Genomic DNA, 3912 nt, shown 5'->3' on the forward strand with positions numbered 1-3912 from the left:
AATGGTTAAAATGGTAACCATTATGTTCTATAGATTTCACTACAGTAAAACAAATGCACGCTGGTGTCACATAACACATGTTTAATAACTTTCTTAGTTACAAAAGTCAGTGAATAAAACTAAGTCTGACCACCCCAGGAGTTGTCAGCTACTCAGGGAGGGGACAGCCAGTGTTTGCAGCTTTCCGGAACTTTTTTACATACCACTCCTCCCTCCGATTGCCCTCCTGGGGAGGTGGGTGGAGTGGGGCCAGCCGAGCCCCTGGAGACTTGTGGCCGGCTGAAGTGTTCTGAGAATCATTCTGCCTCCTTCACAGAGTGCTTCGGGGGTGTCCTCGGCAGGCTGAGCTCCCCCACGCCGCTTCGTCACTCTTCCACGGACAGAGCCTCTGCAGCTGATCAGTACTGTGCCACTTCGCAGCTGTGTGACCTGAAGTCAGCTGCCTGACCTCCCTGTGCTTCAGTCCTTCCCCTGTATAAACAGGGGCGGTAAGAGCCGCCATCTTCCAGAGCCGGTGTGGGGGTCGGATGGGATAAAGCACGCAAGAGCTTAGAAAGGTGCCGGCTTCCACACGGTCAGTGCTATATAAACGTTCACTATTATTATGAATCTCTTTATTTTCCATCCAGTTTCTTAAGCCCCAGATCTAGGGGTTATCCGGGCCCTTTCTTTGCCCCGTTTCCCGTCTTCAGCCGCATCGAGTCCATTCGCTTCTTCTTCCGAACGGTCTCAAGTTTTGCGTCTTGCACTGCAGTCTTCATGCGGATCGGGAATACACCCGATTTCTCGTCATTTCCACACGGACCACCGGCGGGGCCAGCATCCTTGGCTGAAATCCCACCTTTTCTCAGCGATCCGCGGGGACGGCGCTGTCTGCGAGGCTCTATCTCTGGATCCTACACTGTCCCAGCCGCCAGTCGTTGCTTCTCCTTCCTCCTCGCTCCACACACGCCATCCATCAGCAAGTCCGCACCGCCGCCCAGACACCTGTCCAGGCCATCGCCACTCATCGCCACGGCTGCCGTCCTCACCCGGGCGGACGATTGCGATGGTTTCCACCCCACCTGCCCTCAGCTCCCCTTCTCCTCCGGAACTCCTCACCCCAACCCATTCTCCTTCTCGCAACCCAGTAAAACTCCTTCTCGCTCTCCCCATTTAAAATGACAAAATATTTGATGTGCGCAAATATATGTCAGCCCTCCCCTTGGAGGTTGTGAAGCATGGCAGACACCCCCGCTCAGGAAACTGAAAAAGTCCTTTCGTGTCTTGAGCGTCCTCAACAGTGCTAGGAATTAGGTGGGGTTTTTTTTTTTTTGAAATTCTTTCTTTTAAAATTATTCCCTTGCTTTCCTTTAGAGTTTTACTATATATATACATATATATGTATATGTATATATACACATATATGTGTGTGTATATATATATCTATTCCTAAGCCATTTACTATTTAGTTTTGCTTGTGTGTAAGTTTTACAAAAATAGTGTCATGCTGTGACTGCTCCTCTGAGAGCTGGCTGGTTTACTCGCCATTACTAATTCTAAGATTCACGTGTTGATGTGTGTGCCGCCACCAGGCATTTTCACCTCTACTTAGTAATCCGTTGGCAAATCCGTTATTCATTTATGCCTTCTACTGTTGACAGACATTTGAACTGGTGCTTTTTCTTAGCTCTCTTCCTTATTTTTATTATGAGCAACACTTATATGTGTCTCCTGGGGTACCTGTACAGGAATTTCTTCTGGCTAGTGGCTTTCAACGTTTTCCCCTTTCTACTCTCGATAAGCATTCTGTTTTAGGTCGCGACCCAGTGCACACAAACACACATATTTATCCTGACTTTTGGTGAGGCGCCTATGCTATTTCATTTGATTTTTTAAGAAGAAGTCGATCCACAAAATGATCTCATGAGCAACCCATCCAAAGTATGGAAAATCCTGGGGTCCAGTTTGAGTATATAACCAAGGGTGGGATTGCTGGGTCATAGGTTGGGAACAAAGTCAACTTTATCAGGTAGACCTAGTGCTCTCTAAAGTACTTGTAATAATTGACCCCTCACCAGCCCAGATTTGGAATTAACATTCGCTCTACATCTTTACTTGGTGGTGTGAGAGTTCTTAATATTTATCAGTCCAGTAGGTATAAAATGATATCGCATGATGGTTCATCTTTAGTGATATGCCTATGCATGTCTTTTGCCATTTTACTCTTGGATGTTCTCTGAGTGATTTGTTAGAGTCCTTTCTATGTTTTGGGTAGGAATCTCTTAATGGCAGTATTTATTTTAAGGGTTGTCTCTTGGTTTATATCTTGCCTTTCTCTTCCTTTATCACCAAAAAAATCATGAACGAAAATTATTAATTTTGACTTATTCAAATTTGTCAATAATTTCCTTGGTCGTTAGTACTTTTTGGATCTTGTTTAAGAACTTTTGTCTCTTCTGAGGTCATAAATATGTTCTCCAAAATTTTCTGCTAAACAAAAATTTTAGGGTATTTATGTGGCTCTCTTTATTTCCATATGGATTACCGGGCGTTCCCTCCCCATTTACAAAATAGCCTGCTCTTTCTCCACTGATCTGCTCAGGCAAGGCTGTCGTATATCGACCTTCTCTAAGTATGGGAGTCCATTTCTGCATTCTCCCCGGCTCCCTTTTTCAATGTGTCTATCTCTGTCCTGTATCACACTATCGTAATTAAGGAATGTCTGAGTATTCTTGGCTCTTTGCTCTTTTATATCCACTTTAGACTTAGCTGCACAAATTTTATGAAAAACTCTGTTAAAACCTTGGAATCGTACTGACTCTAGAAATCGTTTTTGGAGAGAGTTGACATCTTTATGATATTGACGATTCTATCAGTGAAGTCATATAGCTCTCATGTTTTTCAGAGCTTCTTTAGTGTCTTTCAATAACGATTTGTCTCTTCTCCATACTGTAGATCTCAAAAGGGCTTTTAAAAGTGTAAATTAGATCTCCTTCTTTCCCCGGTCATAACTTGATAATGGCTTTCTATTCCCCTTAAAATGAAGCCCAAATTTCTTACCTAGGTATGCACAATCTGCCCTGGCTACCTCTTTGATTTTATCTTATAAAACTAGCACCCTCACTCAGGACTGGCCAGTCTCATTGGCTTCTGGTCAGTTCCTCTAGTTTACCTCAGGGAAGTTGCAATATCTGGTCCGTATTTACCTCTGCTAGCAAGGCTTCCCACCTCCCCACCCCTCAGCCTCGGCCTGGCTAACATCCAGCTCAAATCTCTATTTCAGAGATCCTTTTGAACACCCTACTCAAAATGGTTCACTTAATGCCCTTTCATAGGCGGACAGAGCTCCCTGTTCTTTCTCTTCCAACTCTTTATCACCTTTGGCAGTTGTTTGGTTCACTTGTGTGTCTGTTTAATGTCTGGTTCCCTGAACAGCCTGCAAGCTCCCTGAGGTACCTTGGCCGTTTGGTTCACTAAGACACCTGGTGCATTGTTTAGCACATAATAGATGCTCAGTAAATGTTTGTTAAAGGAAGGAAGGAAAAGAGAGGAACAGAAGGAGGGATTTCCATCCTTTAGCTAGGAAAGAAGAAACGAAACCAAATGAGGGACATTCAGATGGGCACAGCTCTTTGACATTCCACAGATCAAAAGCTGAGGTCTGTGTCCTGTTCCCTGGAGTCTGGGTGCTCTTTGCTATTGCTCTGACCGGTAGAATACAGCAAAATAATGCGATGCTCAGTAAGATAACCCTATAAATCGATACCTAACTCAGCTGCTTGCTTCAGGGAATTCATGCGAGCGTATTTATCTGGACAGTTTGCTGGCTGGGCCCTCCCTTCAGAACCTCCAGCAGGATTAATCACCCAGGAAAACAATTTGCCTATCAAACAGCAGTTTTACATGTTGCAACTTACTTTAAGACCCTTG

At 44.4% G+C, this 3912-nt stretch overlaps 1 protein-coding gene across 3 annotated transcripts in view; it reads left to right on the forward strand.

The window, feature by feature from the left end:
* Nucleotides 1-288: 288 nt before the first annotated feature.
* Nucleotides 289-3912, forward strand: part of LOC111739594 (nuclear receptor coactivator 5-like) — a 36649-nt gene continuing 33025 nt past the window's right edge. For all 3 annotated transcript variants that reach the window (XM_023530658.1, XM_023530660.1, XM_023530661.1), the window contains exon 1: nucleotides 289-574. The gene's annotated coding sequence lies outside the window, so the exon portion shown is untranslated. The remainder of the gene's footprint in view (nucleotides 575-3912) is intronic.

Source organism: Pteropus vampyrus, unplaced genomic scaffold (assembly GCF_000151845.1).
Source record: "Pteropus vampyrus isolate Shadow unplaced genomic scaffold, Pvam_2.0 Scaffold51, whole genome shotgun sequence".
Lineage (NCBI taxonomy): Eukaryota > Metazoa > Chordata > Mammalia > Chiroptera > Pteropodidae > Pteropus > Pteropus vampyrus.